The sequence below is a fragment of the Scyliorhinus torazame genome, chromosome 11 (assembly GCF_047496885.1).
Source record: "Scyliorhinus torazame isolate Kashiwa2021f chromosome 11, sScyTor2.1, whole genome shotgun sequence".
In the NCBI taxonomy this organism is placed as follows: domain Eukaryota; kingdom Metazoa; phylum Chordata; class Chondrichthyes; order Carcharhiniformes; family Scyliorhinidae; genus Scyliorhinus; species Scyliorhinus torazame.
The window spans coordinates 212,739,129-212,762,528 of NC_092717.1; the positions used below are offsets into that span (position 1 = coordinate 212,739,129).

The 23,400-nt window shown below is 47.4% G+C and overlaps 1 long non-coding RNA gene across 1 annotated transcript in view; it reads left to right on the forward strand.

The window, feature by feature from the left end:
- Positions 1 to 4,546: 4,546 nt before the first annotated feature.
- The window catches only part of LOC140385780 (uncharacterized), a 40,800-nt gene continuing 21,946 nt past the window's right edge, over positions 4,547 to 23,400 (forward strand). Inside the window, exons 1-3 of the long non-coding RNA XR_011933473.1 lie at positions 4,547 to 4,895; positions 9,954 to 10,096; positions 10,209 to 10,329. This is a non-coding gene — a long non-coding RNA (uncharacterized lncRNA). The remainder of the gene's footprint in view (positions 4,896 to 9,953; positions 10,097 to 10,208; positions 10,330 to 23,400) is intronic.

Consider the following 23,400-nt stretch of genomic DNA (forward strand, 5'->3'; position numbering starts at 1 on the left):
TCATACTCCATCTGCCAAATTTTTACCCACTCACATTATCTATGTCTCTTTGCAGACACCTTCTTTTGTCGTCTTAACAACTCACTTTTTTATTTATCTATGTATTGCCAGAAAGTTTCAGAACCATGCATTTGGCAACTTCATCCAATTTATTGATAGAAATTGTAATAGTTGAGGCCCCAGCAATGATCCCTGACACATTCTACTTGTTACTTCTTGCCAATCCAAAAAGAGCCTTTTATTCCTACTTTCTGCTTCCTGTTAGCTAACCAATCCTTTATCCATGTTAATATGTTACCCCCATGCCATGAACTCTTAATTTGCATAGTAACCTTTGACATGGCACTTTATTAAATGTCTTCTGAAAATCACAGTATAGCACATCCATAGATTCCCCTTTATTGACATTGTTTGTTACTTCCTCCTTTATCCATATTGTTTGTTCCTTTTTTAGAAATATTACATTTTCAGGAATGTTTTAGTTCTGAGGCAAGAGCTGGCCAAGTTGCTGATGCCTTGGGAGTGGAATGGGGGGGGGGGGGGGGCAGGAGGAATTTTAATTGATCTCTGAAAATAGGCCTTTAACAAGCTCAATTGGCTGCCTGCCACTTGTGAAGTGACTACATTTCAAAAATTTATTAGCTATAAAGCACTCTGAAATGCTTGATGGCCAAGAAAAGTGCTATATAAATGCATGTCCGTCTTTTTATTCCACATGCATGGTAGGTCAGTAACCACTTGCCTTGGCTTAAAGTACTTTTCTACTATGAAAGGATTATGAAATAGCAATATTTTCAATTATTGAAATTTACCTACTGATGTTCATTCAAGTCCATCACAGTCAGACTAAATAATGTTCCCTGTTAACCATCAACTTCCACCACAGAAAATATCAAAAGGTCATTGAATGTAATCAAAATTCTTGTGAAAGATTTGATATTTGAATCTTGCACTGATGGCCACACTCCTTCCTTCATGTTTCGATATATAAATAAAGGTTTTTCTTTAGGATATTATCTCCTCACCCTATTATGATAAGATGACATTTTCAGCTAAAACCCCAAACTTGAATCCTTAGCTTAAGGAGGTGCAATTCTATTGGAGTTTTTCTTCTGAATGGCCTGAATATTTCATGGCATTAAGTGCAATTGGAATGAAGGAATTAACCTTAAAGCTATCAGTTTTCATAAAACCTTCAGAGATTGTTTGCTATGGCTTTGCTCAGAATTGGATTAGATTGATAATGGCTAGGTGACACTTTAGGCAAAGATACTTTAATACTTGAGATCCAAACAGATAGACTAGAAACAAATGGAAGTGAAATATAAAGTGGCTGAAGTTTATTGACAGGGATATCAAAATAAACTGCAGAAAGCAGGGAAGAGTGGCTCAGATCGCTATCGATAGAAACATCGTAAATGCATTCAAGAATATCTCAAATCAGAGGATGAATGTTTCATGAGATCCTTTGAGTGTGTGCCCAGCACACTGAAATCACTGAACAAGTCTGCAGGAAGTCCGATAGCTACATGTATGCAGTGACTGGCAAGCCACACTGCAGACTGCCATGGAGAATGTGGTCACTCCAGGGCTCTTTGGCATGAACCCAACAACGTCAAAGGGCGCAAGAGCAGCCGCTGCTTCCCAGATGGATTCTCCAACCTGAGCACTAGATATCTCTGGGCTCAGCATTCTATGTTGCCTGATTTCAACATGCTGGGAAATCAAATTGAGCAAGCAATTGCACAGACAACCTGTGAGCTCTCAGCAGAAAGAAAAGAGCAGGAACTGTCTCTTAGGGTGCCACCATGCCTGGTCCAACCAGCCAGCTTGCGGAGGTGACTCATGGTCTCTGCCAAGATACACAGGCAGGACTCAGCCGGCACCATAATAAAATGTGGTAGCAGATGCTGCAGGACCAACTCATCATCCAGCACATGGGGGTGCCGCCGGACTATACCAAGAAACCACTTACTGACGCTCAACAGCCACCATCATAGTCAAATATCTCCCAGCTCCCAGCTATCCATAGGCAGCATGGCAGCATAGTGGTTAGCACTGTTGCTTCACAGCGCCAGGGACCCGGGTTCGATACCCGGCTTGGGTCACTGTCTGTGCGAAGTCTGCACGTTCTCCCCGCATCTGCGTGGGTTTCACCCAGGATCTCTGGTTTCCTCCCAGATGTCCCGAAAGACATGCTTGTCAGGTGAATTGGACATCCTGAATTCTCCCTCACTATATCGAACAGGCGCCGGAATGTGGTGAAGGGGCTTTTCACAGTAACTTCATTGCAATGTTAATGTAAGCCTACTTGTGACACCAATAAAGCTTATTTATTTGTTTTTATTTTAACCCTGACCTTCTATGTTGCCCCACCTGGTCCACCCCTCTTATACAGAATAAAATCCATCACATTTTCCCCCTCTCTTGAGCTTTGAAGAGCCTTATGGATAGGTTCTGTCTTCACAGTTGCTGCCAGACCTGCTGAGTTTACCCAGCATTTTAATTTCAAAAGTTTTGCCAAGCAGACAGGAATTTTGTAACCTATCAAGTTGTGACTGACCCTGTATTTCAAGGTTTTTTTTCTAGTTTTATATCTGATTTTCAATTAATTTTTGCGTTGTCTCTATGAAGTTCATTTTATAGGTTTACATTGTTGGTAGGGTCGAACCTTCCCCACTGGAAATAGATTCCTCGCCATTAATTTTCACAAACATATCTGTAACTACCCTTCTCAAGGGATGGGCAATAAATGCTGGCCTCGTCAACGATGCCCATCCGTGAATGAATGAAAAAGAATCATTTCCAGCAGGTGTAGCTTCTGCCTGGAGATAGAAATTCATAAAACTGCCCAGTAAATGTATGAACTTTTCAACCACTTTATCATTTACCGATGACGCATTTCTTGTGTTCATTGAAAACGGCAAAATATTTGTTAGTGAAGTGCTTTGTCTCTCTTTTTTGCATTGCAGATGGACCAGCTTTATTTATCATCATAATAACAAGACAATTGGAAGTAAAACAGCCCAATGGACATGAATCATTGTCAAATAAATTCAATAAAGGCTGTCTTATTGCAGTTCAGAGACACATGGGACACAACAAAGTGGAAACAAGTTATGACATTAAATTAATATGGGGAGAGACTATTTTACAGAACCAAATTGGTATTTTGGCTCGTTAGAAATTCCCTTCCTAACACAGTTGATTCTTTGACATTTCTGCACAGATTCTTAAAAATGGAACATCTATCCACTTAACCTTCACACCAGAATGTATAATTGTGACGAGATGTTCCAGAAAATAGAGGAATCTGGTCAGATGTAATCCTGGATGTTGACAATGACTGGCACCTGTCCTGTATTGAATCAGGCAATCCAGTTTCTTAGTTTTGTGATCCATTCAGGAGGATACAAGATCGCTTGCTTCAGATATTTAATGTCCTGATTTCCACTGTCACAGTTAGATTTCTCCGCTGACCTCATTCAGCCCCTTAACTTGAGCAGTGTCAGCAACACCAGGGAAACAGGTTCGATTCCCGGCTTGGGTCACTGTCTGTGCGGAGCCAGCACGTTCTCCCCGTGTCTGCGTGGGTTCACTCCATGTGCTCTGGTTTCCTCCCAAATGTCCTGAAAGACGTGCTTGTTAGGTGAATTGGACATTCTGATTCTCCCTCTGTGTACCCGAACAGGCGCCGGAGTGTGGTGACTAGGGGATTTTCACAGTAACTTCATTGCAGTGTTAATGTAAGCCTACTTGTGACACAAATAAAGATTATTATGAGGCGTGTCTTTGCCAGGTGCTGGCAAGTTGAATGAGGCATCAGAATATTCAGGACGCAGCACGATAGCACAGTGGTTAGCATTGTGGCTTCACAGCGCCAGGGTCCGAGGTTCGATTCCCCGCTGGGTCACGATCTGTGCGGAATCTGCACGTTCTCCGTGTGTCTGCATGGGTTCCTCTGGGTGCTCCAGTTTCCTCCCACAGTCCAAAGATGTGCAGGTTAGGTGGATTGGCCATGCTAAATTGCCCTTAGTGACCAAAATGGTGAGGAGGGGTTATTGGGTTACAGGGGGAGGGCGGAAGTGAGGGCTTAAAGTGGTTCGGTGCAGACTCGATGGGTCGAATGGCCTCCTTCTGCACTGTATGTTCTATGTACTCTATGGGGTGTGAACTACACACTTTCTCTACCTCATAATGTTGGTTAATCAATAGTGCTGTGGTGTCAGCCATGGCTCAGTTGGTAGCATTCTCTCTCCAAGTCAGAAGTTACTTGGTTCAAGCCCCACACCAGGGGCGGGATTCTCCGAGCCCGCGCCGGGTCGTAGAATCGCCGATGGTGCGCCACGCTACGACCGGAGAATAGGCGGCAATCACGCTGGTGTGGTCACCACAGCGATTCTCTGCGCTCCACGGGCTAAGTGCCCGCCGAGTTCCACCGGGTCACGCCGGCGTCGTTCGCGTGTGGTCCGACTCGGCGGGACCTCAGCGTTCTGGCTGCGGGGGCCGCCCTGGTGGGGGGGAGCCAACCCCAAGGGGGGCCTCCATCGGTGGTGCGATCGGGGGCAACCAATCGGCGGGCGTGGTCATTCTGGGGGGGCCTATGTTCCTCCACACCTGCCCCTGTAGGGCTCCGGAATGATTCCCGGGGACCGGCGCGGAGACAGCCGTGGCACGCATGCGCAGACCCACGCTGGCCATGGCACGCATGCGCGGACCCGTGCCGGCCGTGGAGGGGTGGCATTCGGCGCTGGAGCAACGCACAGCACTCCGGCGCTGTGCTAGCCTCCGAGGAAGGGGAGTATGACACTTGGCCAGGACTACAGCAAATCTTTCCAGACTGACCCTCAAATGCAGTATTAAGAGAATGCTGCATTGGATCTGCTGTCTATTGGGTAAGGCATTAAGCCAAGGTTCCAGCTGCTCTCTCACGTGACTTTAAGTGATCCCATTACACTATTTTGGAGTATTCTGGCTAATATTTATCCCTCAATCGCTATCACTGAAAACAATTATCTAGTTATTATTATTTTGCTGTTTGTCCAGGCTCACTGTGAGCAAATTGCCTGTTGCATTACAAGCGCGACTGCACTTCAAACGTGCAGTACCACATTAATAAAGTCAAAATGTCTTATTACTTGTTAAAGCTCATCCAGTTATTGAAGTTGACACACTGCAACAATCAGCAGTGCTGTACTAAGTTTCGAAGTGACTAAGTTTAGGGGGCGATTCTCCAACCGCTTTGGGCCCGGCTCAAAACCCGCTGTGTCGGGAGATATCCGGGACAGGCCTGAAATGGGATTTGCGATGGGTGCCAAACTGTTTCTGATACTCCTGGCTTGCTCCATCTGGCATGATCTTAATTACGCCCTTATTGGGCGTGAACCATTTTAGCAAATTTTAATCCTAATTTAAATATGCAGGATTTGTTTTAAGCCGAATTCTCCATCTCCCATCTGCCAACGCCGTGTGAAGCCAGCACAAAGTCTCCACAAATGGAGACCAGTCGCGATGACCACACCGGAGGACTCGGAGGCCATTGTAGTATGCAGGTGGTCAGGGATATGCTGCCTCCTAACCCTGCTGAGGGGCAGGGTCTGAAGGGAGTGAGGCCTGAAGAGAGGCTGAAGGGGGGCATTTAGGAGGTGGGGCCTGAAGGGCCATAGGGGGGGCTTTTGGTGACACCACAGCTGCGTATCACTGACCTGTGGGGACCACTGGTACAGGCGTTGGGTGGGTTGGGGAGGCCGGTGAAAGTGGGGGTGGCCTGTTGCCGTGTAAAGGGGCGGTCTTTGCCGACAAGAGGGTTGGGGGGGTCTTTGCCTACGCGGATGGGGGGATCTTTGCCATCGGGAAGGGAAGGGCTGGAGAGTTAGTCTGAGATCGTGGATCCCTTTCAAACGGGCACCCCATTCTCTGAGGAGCCGGACCTATCAGTGCCTTCAGGTCCCGCATACTTCATTCCTGGCGTAGTTCACCCAACCTCCAAAATATTTCTAAGTGTAGATGGATTGTAATCTGAATCACGCCAAACCACCCAGCGAATCGCACCTCCTTTCCCCAGCCGTTGTGACTCTAACTCTGTCCTCCTTTTAAAGGCTATTTTTAAAAATTCATGCCAGGACCAACATTTGTTGCCCATCCCTAATTGCTCTTCGACTGAGTCATTTGCTGTGCCATTTCAAGGGGCATTGAAGAGTCACAGTGCTGTGGGCCTGTAGTCACAAGGATGGCAAATTTCCTTCGCTACACAACATGAGTGAACAAGATGGGTTCTTAACAACAATAGTTTCATGGTCATCCTTAGACTTTTCATTCCAAATAATTTATTTATTGAATTCAAATTTCACTATTTGCCATGGTGGGAATTGATCGCAGGAGCCCAGGGCATAACACTGGATCTCTGGATTACTAGTCTAATGGCAATGCCACTACTCCATCATCACCCCACCTAATCTCTTAGCCACCATGTGCTTATCTTTGGGGCTCACTTCCAAATCTACTTCTCCTTACAACCTCTCTTCCTTCTTTGCTTCAAAGGTTTCTTGACAATCTCAAGGGCAATTAGGTGTGAGTAATAAATGCTGGCCTAGCCAACGATGCCCATATCCCACGAAAGAATTAAAACAAATCGATTGCATTAAACTCCCCTGCCTAGAATTCGCTCCCTTCTCAGTGATCTTTTCCCACACTCAACCTGTTAAATCGTTAGAACTTCCTTCTTTGTGAGGTTCACCATGGAAAGGAAACATGTTTTTCAGTTTTGACACCTGTGAACATTTGAATAAAAAGTAGCTGTTTTTGAATTATGGTAATATGATGAGGGTGTCACTGAAAATGTAATTCCTGATGACAGAAATTAGCATGAAAATGTGTGATTATTTTGAGTAGTTTTGGATTGCTGCAGTCCATGAGGTGTAGGTACACACAATGTGCTGTCAGGAAGGAGTTTGGATTTTGACCCAACGACAGTGAAGGAGCGGTGTCAATCAGGTGGCACTGTGGTGCAATAATTAGCACTGCTGCCTCACGGCGCCGAGGACCCGGGTTCGATCCCGGCCCCAGGTCCAATCCCGGCCCCAGGTCAATGTCCATGTGGAGTTTGCAAATTTTCTCTATGCCTGCATGGGTCTCACCCCCACAACCCAAAGATGTGCAGGTAGGTGGATTGTCCACGCTAAATTGCCCCTTAATTGGAAATAAAAAGGAATTGGTTGTTCTAAATTTATTTTTAAAAACAGTCGGGATGAGCAATAACGCTGACCGAGCCGATGATGCCCACATCCTGTAAAATTATATTTTAAAATGTGCAGCGATGGAAGTGCCATTGAATGTCATGGGTCAATGATTACACTCTCTCTGGTTGGAGATGGTCATTGCCTGGTACATGTATGGTGGGAATGTTACTTGCCAGCCCAAGCCTGGGTATTGTCCAGGTCTTGCTGCATTTGGACATGGACTGATTCAATATCTGATGAATTACAAATGCTGCTGCACATTGTGGAATCATCAGCAAACATCCCCGCTTTTGACCTCATGATGCAAAGAACATCCTTGATGAAGCAGCTGAAGATGGTCAGGCCGAGGACACTAACCTGAGTGTAGGCATTAAGTGTCCGTGGTTCACATAGGGTGAAGCCCACTGTGGCAGGAAAGTCATGCTGATGCATATTTTGCTCACCACATACCTAGGGCCTTCCTGTCACCATTAAACTTTGCATGAACCAGAGTTTTAATGCAACCTTCTATGGTTATCTAAATTTTAAAACAGTCGCTCTGGAACATGGTCATACTATTCCAGCACTGTTTAACAGTTCACTGGAAATCACAACACTTGCAATCATATGGCCATATAAGAAAAGGGAGAAAACACCATCAGGCCCACTAATGTATGATGATTCATCCTATGCCCCAAACCTCACACACCTTAACCAAAACTCACCCAATCACCCTATATTCTGGGAGAGGCAAGGAACTTTGCCTCCAGGTTTAAGGAGGCTACACTTTCCCAAGACCTACCATAACAACAACTAACAATTTACACTATCTAACCGGAAATGACCTGAACTTTTCGAGTTTTCTTTCAAACATTTCATAGATTCTGCATTCACCATGTGTCCTGGTAATTTACTCAAGGATAATGGCACTTTTGAAACAATTTTGCTGACAGCTCAGCCGAATAACCTGGCTGCAGATTTTACAAGCATAATCCTTAAACACGTCAGACATCTTAAGCAATGCGACTCTAGTCAAGCTCATCATCATTTTTAAAACATTAACAATTCCCTTTGAAGCCTACACTCTTCCAAATTAAACCCAAGTCTTTTTAACCCCTCAGGCGTGTGGAAATCAAAACTGGGCGTGCCAACACAAGTGTACCAGAGTCTTATATAAGAACCTACAGTGCCATTCAGTTTGATGTGTTGGTCCCAGAAAGACAACATAAACTCTGTGGTCCTTCTCTGTCAGCCTTTTTCACTGGTTGTGCCCTTTTAAGGAATGATTGTCTATGATCCAGTTTTCTCTCTTGATCTATTCACTTTTACAAGCAGCCCTTAGTAGTTTAAATATATTGAGTTATCCAACTCCAAATGTATGACACTACATATTAAATAGAATCTGCAATTTATAGAGCTTTTAATCCAATCTATCCAAACTGACAAACTATTGACTCTATTGCCTATGATCTAGTGAACAGTTATTTGTAGATCTGAAATAAACTGCATGTTGCCACAATGAATATTTACTTGATGTCGCCTCATGCCAGCAAATATTCCATCAACAGGTTTAGCACTCTCTTGTGTGGTATGATGGCAGGGCTGGTTTAATTATTGAATCAGTAAGATGTGATTCAGTGATCCTTTTGCGACACCATCAAATCGACAGGGAGGATTCCCTAGGTGTGCAGTATGCAACAAAGGCATGGCCTGTTCTTTGTTAGACAGTTTTTTGATTCTGTTACACAAAGAAGGTTGCTGCAAGCTCAATAAATTAATTGCAAACTTGGATTAAAGGGATTATTCAGCATTTGGGCTTTATTACATTGCGAATGCACTGGCGTTGATTTTTTGGATGCATTTCATTATAGTAGCAACTATTGGCAGATTGCAGACCAGCTGAGCATGATTTTTCTGAGCCACTTTGCCTGTAGGTAGGATTCCCCCAACAGCTCCAACAGAAAACAAGCGCCTAGACAAACTCATTGACATTCTTCTGAGTGTGCCACACAAACATGGGTAGAATCTGATCAAAAGATGGCAAAGTGTTAGTTCCGGTGAAAAAAGAATGGTCCGATTCCTGCCGCAAATTCTCCAGGGATATTGAGCCTCTTAAGCAAAAGATTTTTTTATTCACATGAATCTTGTCACACTTTTAGTGGCCTCCCACTGATCTGCTCGCCCAGGGAAATCACTGCAATTATTGGGGAGCTCCATTTGAACACCTCCCCGGCACTTGAACCAGATCCAACCGAGGGGGTGGCAGCCAGGAGGTCTACTCCAAAATTCTCGGAGGGAACCCTCACTAGAGGCCTGGATGGAATCCAGCAGAGGTCGGACTTCCTCTCCCTGGGTTCCTGCAGGCGTCCCTCCAGCAAGGTGACCACTCCCGCCTGGGAGGCTGTGCTGCGTTAGTTAGTGCTAGCTGCATATAGAAGAGGACAGGGCAACAATGCAGCAAAAAAATGAATGATCTTCTTTGTGCTACCAGAGTAAGTCTGCCACCTTTAGTTTCCCACTGCACCCCCTCACCCACCTCCAAGGTGGTATCTCACCCAGCCACTTCGCGAGTTGCCAACACCTGTCACGAGACCCTTTTCCTGCACCTACCCCAATCTCCATGGTGCCCTCCAGTCTCTACCCTGCTCCTCACATCCCCGCTCCCACTCAGGTTCCATGCCTGCCACTCCTCAGCCACCAGAACTGGCCTACAATCTTTCCTCCATTTCTCCGCAGGGCAAACTTGAGCACAACAGATGTGAATGTATACAGCCACCCGGAGTGATGTCGGAACCCCGATGCCTCACCCCATTTGAGAAAATACCCATTGAGCAGGTCAGGGAGGAACAGGACAGTGCCTGAGCATAGGGAGAAGTGGGGTGAGTAAGCAAAAGTGAGAACCCTCAGGACACACAATCATTCTCAGGTGAGTAAACATCTCACAGCATTTCTCCCCTTTGATGTACTAATGCCAGCTCCCTTCCCTTGCAGGGCAATCAGATGAGCAGGCTCTCCAGGGAACCCCCAGCAAGGTCATCTCCGGCAATAGGACGTGGATGGCAGCAGACCACCTTAACCTCAGATGTGGATCCTAGGGATGCACCTAGACATAGTGAGAGGGTGAAGAAGGTTAAGAAACTGTAGGCACCGAGCGGGCATGGGTGAACCTAGACACTGGTAGAGATTGGTCATCACTGTAATATAGCTCTTGTACTAAATATCACTGTGTTCACCAGCAGATCCTCCATTCTATCATTTCATGGCCCCATGCTCCTCAAATCCCCGCACGTGGCGCTTCATCCCTGTGCAATGTGAGAGTGGCAGCGCTATGCCTCTCCTATCTCCCACACTGGTGACATAGTAAAGATGTACTGCTGCTATACACCTCCCCTTCCACCCGCAGAGAGGAGGTTCTGAGTGGTCTGGTAGATAAATTTCCAGGACCGTGTGAAATGTATCCCAGGCTGTTGAGTGAAGCAAGGGAGGAAATCGCCAGGGCGCTGGCAATAATTTTTAATTCCCCTCTGGCCACAGGAAAGGTGCCGGGGGACTGGAGGCTAGCCAATGTGGTGACATTATTCAAGAAGGGAAGAAGGGATAAACCAGAAAACTACAGTCCAGTCAGTCTAGCCTCAGTGGTGGGGAAACTATTGGAAGCAATTCTGAAAGTCAGAATTCATCTGCATTCGGAGAGGCAGAGATTCATCAAGCACAGTCAGCATGGTTTTGTTCAGGGAAGATCACATCTGACCAACTTGGCTGAATTTTTCAAAGACGTGACCAGGTGTGTAGATAAGGGCAGTGCATTTGACAGAATCTACTTTAATTCAACAAGGCTTTTGTTAAGGTCCCACTCTTGTGCGTTTTCTCTTTACTATGCTCTTTACTCTGGCTCTGTCCCAATTAGGGCAATCAGTGAATTTGCCTTCTTTCTATATTGTCTATGTCCGAATGCTTAGAGTCGCCAGGTATCGAATGATACCACCACAAGTTTCAAGCGGCTATCGATCAAAGAGCCAAACACCAGTTAGTTAGTTCAAGGTCAAGGGTACTTTATTTACAGACAATCCATCATGCACCATAAACACTACTAGTTAACTACACCTATTACTAAGACAACCTGTACTTAACTTCGGGGACCCGGTTTAGGTCAGGAAACAGTGGCCACGGTTCAGGATCTCTTGGGTTTGAAGTGGTAATTGCTGCTCGGCTGGGCTCGACCTTCTGGTAGTGGGCGTTGAACTCGAACTTGCTTCTGGTGTTGCTGCAGTTGGCAATGGCCGTGACCGGGGTACCAAGGCCAAAAGAAAGCGAACATATGGCGAACTCTTCCTTTATACTCGGGGGGCTTTTGCGCTCTTTTGGGCGGTCCTTCGATTTGGGCCTTGCTAATTGGGTGATCGATGATTACTCCGTTCGATTCCTTAGCCAATAAGTGGGCGGGGTTCTGGATGACTGGGCGTGTCTCAAGCGGTCATTGACTCCGTTGTTTGTGTTTCCCTTGGACAGGGAGTGGCGCCGAAATGTCTGGGACTGTCCCGGTAGCTGGAGTATCAGTCCTTTGTGTTGGGGGAGATGGACCATCACCTGCCAATCGGGGACGGGGTTTCGATACCGTCTGGACTTTGCTGACAAATATGCATTTCAGGCTCAGAACCTGCCTGACTCTTGGCTTGTCCATTTTACCCTTCAGTCTTTGCGAGTTGCTCTGTGCTTAGTTGGACGTGGCCATCCCAGATGGCTACACTCCGTCCTCTTGATCCACAACGCGAAGCGTGAAGGATCACAATACTGGGTCTTCTTTGTTCTCTTGGGATGCTGGGTACCTTTAACCAAGGACAGGTTCTACTCTACTCTGTCCTATAGGTTCAAAAACATTTACCTAATTTCCCTAAACAACACAAGTCTAAGAATTCCTAGGGGGCCATTTAACATTCAGTAAAAGGGGAACCTCTAACTGCCTCTAACTAGACTACACTCATACTGCTATTTACAATCCAAAAACCTATGTTACAATACAAAAAATATTCGATAGCAGCATCGCATTTCTTCCTATCACGGACACTTCTAACATGGAAAAATAAACTTTATTCACAAAACAACAACCGCAGAATTTATTAAAGAAAAGGTTCAGAAAGAGTGTGGGGTTTACTGGAGTCCGAGGAAAGTAGCTCTGAATGTATATACTGGGGGCGGGAGGCTCTCCGTCTCCATTTCCGCAATCTAGTTGTCTGAATGACGCTGTACAATATGGTTATTACGAGTACTAACCTGTGTAGGACCGTGAATACCAATTGATGAAGTTCTCACACCATGTGGGGTCTATGTGTGGCGTAGTGTCCGGGCTGGGGGTGTTGTGTTGGGTGGTCGTTTTCGGGGCTTATGTGGTGAGGGAGGTGGAGTTAGGTAACGCGTGTAACTGGACTGTTCCAGCGACGATCATGATGCCGATCATTAGGGTCGTCTTCATCTTGTTTTTGTTTTCCTTCACCGTCGAGTGTCTTCGTATTTCTCTAAGGGAACAAGCATAGTGTCTGTTATCACCGTGTTTAACATCTCGTATTTATTTCCGTCTGTGTCTCCTTAATGTCAATTCTCCCATTATAATCGTCACCCTATGTGACTCCCTCATTTTTTTTTTAAACAACCATTTGCGGAGACAAGACATCCCACGAAAATACTGTGTCACAGCGCGAGCACTCTCGCAGCCTGTGGTCGATGAGATGAGTGGGCGGACAATTTCTCCGTCCTCTGCAAACTTGTTTTTCCAACCAAGTGTTCCTTACATGTAAATAGTATGTGGGGGTATAGCAACCGAAGGGTTGCCGGGAAGGGCAAAAGTTGTGGCAAAGTGCATTCTTTAAACCACAGGACTCGAAAGAAACAGAAAAAGATGTTTCAAAACCAAGTAGTTGAATGGGGTGGTGCGTATGATTTATGGCAGGGCAAGAATGGGTGGGATCCACGGGTAGGGCAGTGATCAGTGCCATTGCTCCACTACTCGAGCTTGGCTGACCAAATGTATAGGGGGTCCCCAGGCAGGGTGGGGATCCACTACCTGAGTGACCTTCCAAGAGCGGAACAAATTTGTAACAATATGGGTTGCCGACAAACTTGTTTTACTAACTGCCATTGGCGTCAGATGAGTAATTATGGCTGCATCAAGAACTTTGGTGTGAGACCGAAAGAAGAAACTGTATCAAGAAATTCAGTGAGATCGACACGAGTAGTCGCACAAATAAACAAACATTCACCATTTAAAAATAACAAATTAAAGAAACAAACGGGCAGGTTCCATCAGAGTACAGGACATCGTAAATCTCCATCGGTCCCTGACTCTCATCATCTGGACACCTCAAGATTCCATTTCAAAAAGATTTGCAAAGGGGTTACCATGGTGGAAATCAGACTCATAGCCGTCACCATCTCCTGGGTGCAAAACTCTTCAATGGAGTTTGCGGGCTAACGCGGCGTGTGCCGATGTAGGGTCCATTTCGTCATTTCTCGTCAAGCGACAGTAATTGTCATGGTGCCAGTGCTTCATGGTCCGTAGGGAGGTTGTCAGGGTGGTGTCGCTATCATCAGGTGGCTGGTCAGGTTCCTGAATGGGCAGATAAATTGTTTCAAAGGGGCTGAGTGTATCGTCATCGGGGTGCCTGGGCCTGTAGTGACTGGAGCCTGGTTTGTGGGATCTCTGTTCTGGTCTCTCAGGGGCTTTGGTAGTGCAATCGCTGTCACTGGCAGCCGAATCAAGTGTCAGGGTGAAATTTGATCCTGGGGGCATGGTCAAGGTCTTGTCTGTGGACGTGCTGCTGCTGCTGGGGGGAGGGGGAACTTGGGTTGTCAGTGGGCGGGTCCTCATTGTCTGCCATCGCCAATGAGAGGTGGTGCGAGTGGCTGCACTGCGTTCCATAAACCTTAAACTGATTTACATGGAACCATCCTGATTTTCTGTTTGGAAACGTGATTTTGTAAACCAAGGGGCTTGCCTTGTCTGAAATTGAATAGGGTCCTGCAAATTTAGGGGGGAGGAACGGGCTAGGGTTGTACAAGGTTATCATTACCTGCTGTCCGACTGTATACTCTGTCGGGTGTACTGCTTTGTCAAAGCAAGCCTTACTCTGCTTTTGTTTAGCGCCTAGTCGAACAGCTGCAGCGAGCTGTGCTGTTTTAATATTGTCTACCATGTGCTGGACTGCTTTTTCATGGGTCAGGGCGGTGACTGCGGGGCTGGCCAAATCAAGTCCGAATAAGTATTCGATACGCTTCATGGATCATCCGGTCATGAGGGTATGGGGGTATATCCTGGTAAGCTCGACACTGTGTTCCTAATAAACATCAGTGTGAATGGGAGCACCGTGTCCCATGTTGTATTGTGCTGCTGCACCATTTTCCTAAGGGTGGCTTTTAGCATACAATTCATGCGCTCCACTATGCCGCTGGTGATGGGCAATGTGGAACTTCTGTTTAATTCCAAATATCGTCATTACATTTTTTATGACTCTTCCCGTAAAGCGGGAACCTTGGTCCGACTCAATGCTGCGGGGGAGTCCCCATCTTGTAAAAATCTGTTCTGTTAAGAACTTTGCGGTGGCCTTGGCTGTGTTTGTTCTCAATGGGAACGCTTCAACCCATTTAGTAAATGTGTCTATGACTACTAACACATACTTGTAACCATTTCTGCAGCGGGGAAGGGGGCCAATATAATCTAATTGGAGGTTTGTCCACATGCCATTTACAGGGCGCGTGTGTCGTAGCTGGGCTTTTTTTGCATACCTGTCGGGGTTGTTTTGAGCACAAATTAAACAATTCTCGACGTAGTGAGACACGTCGGTTTTCAAATCAGGCCACCAGCAGAGGGGTCTGAGGTGGGCAAGGGAGGATTCAATCCCTTGGTGTCCATGTCCATCATGGAACTTGCAAATGAGCTCATTCCTGTCCTGGGTGGGGACTGCATAAACTCCAACTTTTAAACCGATTCCCTCATGGACCGTCAGAGAATTTCTAAACCTGTCATAGGGAGCTGGGAAGTTTCCTTTTAAAATTTCCCTCAACGACTCGTCTTCTTTTTGTGCCTGGGCTATGTCTTGGTTGTTGCTCTGTGAGACCTGAACTGCGTATACGGGGGCACACTCGGGAGGTTGCCAAAAGTGGCCATGTCATGAGCCTGCCTTCGCTAGGGAGTCAGCTTTCATGTTACTGGGTGGGGAGGAGCGATGGTGACTTCTTACTTTGATGAGGCCGTATTCTCTGCCTTTAGCTGTCTGGAGGATATGTTTTAGTAGTGGGGCTGAGGGTAGAGGTTTTCCATCCGCGGAAATAAATCCTCTCAATTCCCACAGGGGTAGGAATTCTGTAAGGCTGTTGCAGACGTACAAACTATCCGAATATATGTCTGTCGGGGTCGGGAATGAATCGGGGTGCTGAACAATGTAAGCAATGGCTGCTAACTCGGCTGCCTATGAACCCAAGTGTCCAGGCAACTTTAAAGCTATCTCTTCTAAAGCGCGTCCTCTACATAAATATCACAGTCTGTTATCCTTTTCCCCTCAAGGACTGCGGAGGATCCGTCTACATAAATTCTCAGGGCTTCGTCTGTGGGCCGGGGTCCGATACCTGTCTTTCTTGGTACCGATTTGGGAACAAAGGGGCCTGTGCTGTGCTTGGGGGCTATGATCTCGCACTCATGTGGGGTTCCTGTATAGTGCAAGTTATCGGCCAAAAACGTATGCGTTTTGGTCTATTTTACTGTGATGTTGCGTCCCTGTAGGAGTAGGGTCCATTGCGCTGCGCGAATTTGGCTTACTGTGCCGTCTTTTAGTCTGCCATCCAATAAAAGCTGTGTCGGGGTGTGCTCGGTCAAAATGGTTACTGGGTTAAGTCCGGTTACGTCCGAGAAGTACTGTACCGCCCAGAAAACTGCTAATAGGTGCCTCTCGCAGGCTGAAAATCCTTGTTCGACCGGATCTAAGACTTGTGAGGCGTAGGCCATGGGTCCCAGACGATCATGCCTTTGCTGCAGGAGTACGGCCGAAAGGGTGCGATCTGTGGTGGCTATCTCTATCGCGTACGGGGAGTGGGGATCTGGGGCTTGCAAAGTGGGGGCTGTGCTCAGAGATGGAGTCGATTTCGGCGGGAGAACAGCTGGTGAGTCAGTTTCAGCGGGAGCAGTGCGGAAGTGGCTGCTGGGAGGTAAGTCTGTCCTTTAAAAGCACTTGTCTTTGCAGGGGCAGGCCAGTCGATTTCGGCGGGAGAACAGCTGGTGAGTCAGTTTCAGCGGGAGCAGTGCGGAAGTGGCTGCTGGGAGGTAAGTCTGTCCTTTAAAAGCACTTGTCTTTGCAGGGGCAGGCCAGTCGATTTCGGCGGGAGAACAGCTGGTGAGTCAGTTTCAGCGGGAGCAGTGCGGAAGTGGCTGCTGGGAGGTAAGTCTGTCCTTTAAAAGCACTTGTCTTTGCAGGGGCAGGCCAGTCGATTTCGGCGGGAGAACAGCTGGTGAGTCAGTTTCAGCGGGAGCAGTGCGGAAGTGGCTGCTGGGAGGTAAGTCTGTCCTTTAAAAGCACTTGTCTTTGCAGGGGCAGGCCAGTCGATTTCGGCGGGAGAAAAGCTGGTGAGTCAGTTTCAGCGGGAGCAGTGCGGAAGTGGCTGCTGGGAGGTAAGTCTGTCCTTTAAAAGCACTTGTCTTTGCAGGGGCAGGCCAGTCGATTTCGGCGGGAGAACAGCTGGTGAGTCAGTTTCAACGGGAGCAGTGCGGAAGTGGCTGCTGGGAGGTAAGTCTGTCCTTTAAAAGCACTTGTCTTTGCAGGGGCAGGCCAGTCGATTTTGGCGGGTGAACAGCTGGTGAGTCAGTTTCAACGGGAGCAGTGCGGAAGTGGCTGCTGGGAAGTAAGTCTGTCCTTTAAAAGCACTTGTCTTTGCAGGGGCAGGCCAGTCGATTTCGGCGGGAGAACAGCTGGTGAGTCAGTTTCAGCGGGAGCAGTGCGGAAGTGGCTGCTGGGAGGTAAGTCTGTCCTTTAAAAGCACTTGTCTTTGCAGGGGCAGGCCAGTCGATTTCGGCGGGAGAACAGCTGGTGAGTCAGTTTCAGCGGGAGCAGTGCGGAAGTGGCTGCTGGGAGGTAAGTCTGTCCTTTAAAAGCACTTGTCTTTGCAGGGGCAGGCCAGTCGATTTCGGCGGGAGAACAGCTGGTGAGTCAGTTTCAGCGGGAGCAGTGCGGAAGTGGCTGCTAGGAGGTAAGTCTGTCCTTTAAAAGCACTTGTCTTTGCAGGGGCAGGCCAGTCGATTTCGGCGGGAGAACAGCTGGTGAGTCAGTTTCAGCGGGAGCAGTGCGGAAGTGGCTGCTGGGAGGTAAGTCTGTCCTTTAAAAGCACTTGTCTTTGCAGGGGCAGGCCAGTCGATTTCGGCGGGAGAACAGCTGGTGAGTCAGTTTCAGCGGGAGCAGTGCGGAAGTGGCTGCTGGGAGGTAAGTCTGTCCTTTAAAAGCACTTGTCTTTGCAGGGGCAGGCCAGTCGATTCCGGCGGGAGTGGAGCTGGCTGGTTAGTCAATTTCAGCAGGAGCTGAGAATTTTTATTTTTTTTATTTTTTTAAATTAGTGTTTTAGGCGGGAACAGGAAGTCGACCCGCGGACGTCTGGGAAGACCCTCACCAATAAATTTTGGTGGAGAGGAAACCCGAGACACTGCACGTGTAGTGTCTCCCACCTGCCCTCCTCCTCTAACCTAATAATAAAACCCATTGGTCTGAGGTAAGTACCATATTTTATTATATTATTATTATTTTTTATAAAAAATGTAATTTAGTTGTTAGCCAGATCTTGGTAGAAAGTTAGAGGAATGGCAGGGAAGGGAGTGCACTGTTCCTCCTGCAAGATGTTTGAGGTGAGGGATGCAGTTAGTGTCCCTGCTGATTTTACCTGCAGGAAGTGCTGCCATCTCCAGCTCCTCCAAGACCGAGTTAGGGAACTGGAGCTGGAGTTGGAAGAACTTCGGATCATTCGGGAGGCAGAAGGGGTCATAGATAGCAGCTTCAGGGAATTAGTTACACCAAAGATTGGAGATAGGTGGGTAACTGTAAGAGGGGCTGGGGAAAAGCAGTCAGTGCAGGGATCCCCTGCGGTCGTTCCCCTGAGAAACAAGTATACCGCTTTGGATACTTGTGGGGGGGACGACTTACCAGGGGTAAGCCATGGGGTACGGGCCTCTGGCACGGAGTCTGTCCCTGTTGCTCAGAAGGGAAGGGGGGAGAGGAGCAGAGCATTAGTAATTGGGGACTCTATAGTCAGGGGCACAGATAGGAGATTTTGTGGGAGCGTGAGAGACTCACGTTTGGTATGTTGCCTCCCAGGTGCAAGGGTACGTGATGTCTCGGATCGTGTTTTCCGGGTCCTTAGGGGGGAGGGGGAGTAGCCCCAAGTCGTGGTCCACATTGGCACTAATGACATAGGTAGGAAAGGGGACAAGGATGTCAGGCAGACTTTCAGGGAGCTAGGATGGAAGCTCAGAACTAGAACAAACAGAGTTGTTATCTCTGGGTTGTTGCCCGTGCCACGTGATAGTGAGATGAGGAATAGGGAGAGAGAGCATTTAAACACGTGGCTACAGGGATGGTGCAGGCGGGAGGGATTCAGATTTCTGGATAACTGGGGCTCTTTCTGGGGAAGGTGGGACCTCTACAGACAGGATGGTCTACATCTGAACCTGAGGGGCACAAATATCCTGGGGGGGGAGATTTGTTAGTGCTCTTTGGGGGGGTTTAAACTAATGCAGCAGGGGCATGGGAACCTGGATTGTAGTTTTAGGGTAAGGGAGAATGGGAGTATAGAGGTCAGGAGCACAGATTTGACGTTGCAGGAGGGGGCCAGTGTTCAGGTAGGTGGTTTGAAGTGTGTCTACTTCAATGCCAGGAGTATACGAAACAAGGTAGGGGAACTGGCAGCATGGGTTGGTACCTGGGACTTCGATGTTGTGGCCATTTCGGAGACATGGATAGAGCAGGGACAGGAATGGATGTTGCAGGTTCCGGGGTTTAGGTGTTTTAGTAAGCTCAGAGAAGGAGGCAAAAGAGGGGGAGGTGTGGCGCTGCTAGTCAAGAGCAGTATTACGGTGGCGGAGAGGATGCTAGATGGGGACTCTTCTTCCGAGGTAGTATGGGCTGAAGTTAGAAACAGGAAAGGAGAGGTCACCCTGTTGGGAGTTTTTTATAGGCCTCCTAATAGTTCTAGGGATATAGAGGAAAGGATGGCGAAGATGATTCTGGATAAGAGCAAAAGTAACAGGGTAGTTACTATGGGAGACTTTAACTTTCCAAATATTGACTGGAAAAGATATAGTTTGAGTACAATAGATGGGTTGTTTTTTGTACAGTGTGTGCAGGAGGGTTTCCTGAAACAATATGTTGACAGGCCAACAAGAGGCGAGGCCACGTTGGATTTGGTTTTGGGTAATGAACCAGGCCAGGTGTTGGATTTGGAGGCAGGAGAGCACTTTGGGGACAGTGACCACAATTCGGTGACGTTTACGTTAATGATGGAAAGGGATAAGTATACACCGCAGGGCAAGTGTTATAGCTGGGGGAAGGGCAATTATGATGCCATTAGACATGACTTGGGGGGATAAGGTGGAGAAGTAGGCTGCAAGTGTTGGGCACACTGGATAAGTGGGGCTTGTTCAAGGATCAGCTACTGCGTGTTCTTGATAAGTATGTACCGGTCAGGCAGGGAGGAAGGCGTTGAGCGAGGAACCGTGGTTTACCAAGGAAGTGGAATCTCTTGTTAAGAGGAAGAAGGAGGCCTATGTGAAGATGAGGTGTGAAGTTTCGGTTGGGGCGATGGATAGTTACAAGGTAGCGAGGAAGGATCTAAAGAGAGAGCTAAGACGAGCAAGGAGGGGACATGAGAAGTATTTGGCAGGAAGGATCAAGGAAAACCCAAAAGCTTTCTATAGGTATGTCAGGAATAAGCGAATGACTAGGGAAAGAGTAGGACCAGTCAAGGACAGGGATGGGAAATTGTGTGTGGAGTCTGAAAAGATAGGCGAGATACTAAATGAATATTTTTCGTCAGTATTCACTCAGGAAAAAGATAATGTTGTGGAGGAGAATGCTGAGCCCCAGGCTAATAGAATAGATGGCATTGAGGTACGTAGGGAAGAGGTGTTGGCAATTCTGGACAGGCTGAAAATAGATAAGTCCCCGGGACCTGATGGGATTTATCCTAGGATTCTCTGGGAGGCCAGGGAAGAGATTGCTGGACCTTTGGCTTTGATTTTTATGTCATCATTGGCTACAGGAATAGTGCCAGAGGACTGGAGGACAGCAAATGTGGTCCCTTTGTTCAAAAAGGGGAGCAGAGACAACCCCGGCAACTATAGACCGGTGAGCCTCACGTCTGTAGTGGGTAAAGTCTTGGAGGGGATTATAAGAGACAAGATTTATAATCATCTAGATAGGAATAATATGATCAGGGATAGTCAGCATGGCTTTGTGAAGGGTAGGTCATGCCTCACAAACCTTATTGAGTTCTTTGAGAAGGTGACTGAACAGGTAGATGAGGGTAGAGCAGTTGATGTGGTGTATATGGATTTCAGCAAAGCGTTTGATAAGGTTCCCCACGGTAGGCTATTGCAGAAAATACGGAGGCTGGGGATTGAGGGTGATTTAGAGATGTGGATCAGAAATTGGCTAGCTGAAAGAAGACAGAGGGTGGTGGTTGATGGGAAATGTTCAGAATGGAGTACAGTCACAAGTGGAGTACCACAAGGATCTGTTCTGGGGCCGTTGCTGTTTGTCATTTTTATCAATGACCTAGAGGAAGGCGCAGAAGGGTGGGTGAGTAAATTTGCAGACGATACTAAAGTCGGTGGTGTTGTCAATAGTGTGGAAGGATGTAGCAGGTTACAGAGGGATATAGATAAGCTGCAGAGCTGGGCTGAGAGGTGGCAAATGGAGTTTAATGTAGAGAAGTGTGAGGTGATTCACTTTGGAAGGAATAACAGGAATGCGGAATATTTGGCTAATGGTAAAGTTCTTGAAAGTGTGGATGAGCAGAGGGATCTAGGTGTCCATGTACATAGATCCCTGAAAGTTGCCACCCAGGTTGATAGGGTTGTGAAGAAGGCCTATGGAGTGTTGGCCTTTGTTGGTAGAGGGATTGAGTTCCGGAGTCGGGAGGTCATGTTGCAGCTGTACAGAACTCTGGTACGGCCGCATTTGGAGTATTGCGTACAGTTCTGGTCACCGCATTATAGGAAGGACGTGGAGGCTTTGGAGCGGGTGCAGAGGAGATTTACCAGGATGTTGCCTGGTATGGAGGGAAAATCTTATGAGGAAAGGCTGATGGACTTGAGGTTGTTTTCGTTGGAGAGAAGAAGGTTAAGAGGAGACTTAATAGAGGCATACAAAATGATCAGGGGGTTGGATAGAGTGGACAGTGAGAGCCTTCTCCTGCGGATGGAAATGGCTGGCATGAGGGGACATAACTTTAAACTGAGGGGTAATAGATATAGGACAGAGGTCAGAGGTAGGTTCTTTACGCAAAGAGTAGTGAGGCCGTGGAATGCCCTACCTGCTACAGTAGTGAACTCGCCAACATTGAGGGCATTTAAAAGTTTATTGGATAAGCATATGGATGATAATGGCATAGTTTAGGTTAGATGGCTTTTGTTTCGGTGCAACATCGTGGGCCGAAGGGCCTGTACTGCGCTGTATTGTTCTATGTTCTATGCATCCACGGCATCCGTGTGCTGTGGAAGCCATTTCCATGGTGCCTGTTTCTTTAATAAATCGGAGAGTGGGGCTGCCTTTGTGGCAAATCCGTCGATATGGTTCCGACAATAGCCAACCAGTCCTAAAAATGACCGGAGGGCTGTAACGTTCTGGGGCAAGGGCAAATTTACGATGGAATCAATCCATTTGAGTTCTATTTCACGTTTCCCATGCGTGATGACTGTACCTAAACAAGTGACCTTTTCCTGAAGAATTTGGGCTTTCTTGGGGTTAATTTTGCATCCAATCATTGTAAGGAGTTCCAGTAATTCTGAAAGAAGCGAGATGTGCTCTTCCTTGGTGTCAGTCTGTAGGAGCAAGTCGTCCACCTACTGAACAAGGCATTCAGGGCGGCAAAATTTAGATAATCCATTTGCCAATTGTCTGTGGAAAATGGAGGGGGAGTTGTGGAGGCCTTGTGGAAGGCACGTCGACGTGTACTGCTGGCCCTGGAAAGTGAATGCAAATTTATACTGGCATGCTCTGTCCAGTGGTATGGACCAAAAGCCATTACTGATGTCTTAAACGGAAAAGAATTTCGACTGGAGTCCCTGTCTCAGCATGATCTCAGGGCTCATGGCAATGGTGGGGACTGCGAAGGGGGTTACTTTGTTCAATTCTCGGTAGTTGATGGTCAGTCGCCATGATCCATCAGGTTTCCTTACTGGCCAAATCGGGGCATTATTCGTCGATGCAACGGGCTGAATCACTGCTTGATTCAATAAGCTTTTAATTACCTTGGCTAATCTCTCCCTCGGCTTGCTGGGGGAAGCCGTACTGTTTCTGGGGCTTGGGGTGGGGATCTTGCAACCTTGCAATTTGTTGCCTGCATTTGGCATGGTCCACCGAACTCTGCCTCTGTTTTTTTAAACATAGAATTTACAGTGCAGAAGGAGGCCATTCGGCCAATCGAGACTGCACCGGCTCTTGGAAAGAGCATCCTACCCAAGGTCAACACCTCCACCCGATCCCCATAACCCAGTAACCCCACCCAACACTAAGGGCAATTTTGGACACTAAGGGCAATTTATCAAGGCCAATCCACCTAACCTGCACATCTTTGGACTGTGGGAGGAAACCGGAGCACCAGGAGGAAACCCACGCACACATGGGGAGGATGTGTATACTCCACACAGACAGTGACCCAAGTTGGAATCGAACCTGGGACCCTGGATCTGTGAAGCAATTGTGCTATCCACAATGCTACCGTGCTGCCGTTCTGTGGTGGAACTGTGGAGTGCTCGGAGGGCTGCCTTCAATGTGATGTTTACAACACCTGGGATTTTACCGCAGTCGTGCTTGTGCTGGGCAAATGCTGTCTTATGTCTTTTCAAGACCTCTCTAACAGCTTTGGCTGTGGTAATGATTTGTGGATCAAACCAGTACTCTCCTATTGAGCTGATTCTATGGGCATAATCTCCTACTGT